Source organism: Wasmannia auropunctata, unplaced genomic scaffold (genome assembly GCF_000956235.1).
Source record: "Wasmannia auropunctata unplaced genomic scaffold, wasmannia.A_1.0 LD336076.1, whole genome shotgun sequence".
NCBI classification, from domain to species: Eukaryota; Metazoa; Arthropoda; class Insecta; order Hymenoptera; family Formicidae; genus Wasmannia; species Wasmannia auropunctata.
In genome coordinates, this window is record NW_012026814.1 from 7,640,436 (window position 1) to 7,641,089 (window position 654).

The window sequence follows — 654 nt, forward strand, 5'->3', positions numbered from 1 at the left end:
TAAACCTGTAAGTTAAAATTAAATGTTATGATAATTACAAATTTCGTATATATTTTTATTTTATTATTTACTTCAGTGTTTACAATTCAAGCCTATTAACCTCTATCTTTAATCATCATCACTGAAATATTCTTCAGCTCGTTCAACTTGTGAATGTTCTTAAGCACTTTGCCTCTGCCGAATTAAATTTGATAATTCAAATTTAACACTTCCACGAGCAGATGGTGGAGCAACAACAGCTACTGGAATTTCTTTTTTACATGCGTCATATTTTAGTGTAGGAGAAAACTGTATATCGCACAAATTTTAATTTATCAATAAGTATTGCACAACATGTATTCTTACTTATAGTTATATTATATTATACTACAATAAAAATAGGAATAATTTACTATGCATGCGTGTTTCACTATTTTAGTCTTGAAATTAATTCATATTCAAATGCTTACTCAAATGCTTCGCAAATATTCTTCGCAGATATTAATATAATACCTACGCGATAAGAAACTTCCGTGATTATATGTATATATGTACAGGCTGTTCCCAGACTGTGACAAGTTGTTTACATCGATTTGACTTGACCTTACGACATTAAAATTTTGCTTCCTAAACCTTGTCTAGCCGTACGCGATAAAAACGAAGATCGGAAGAGCA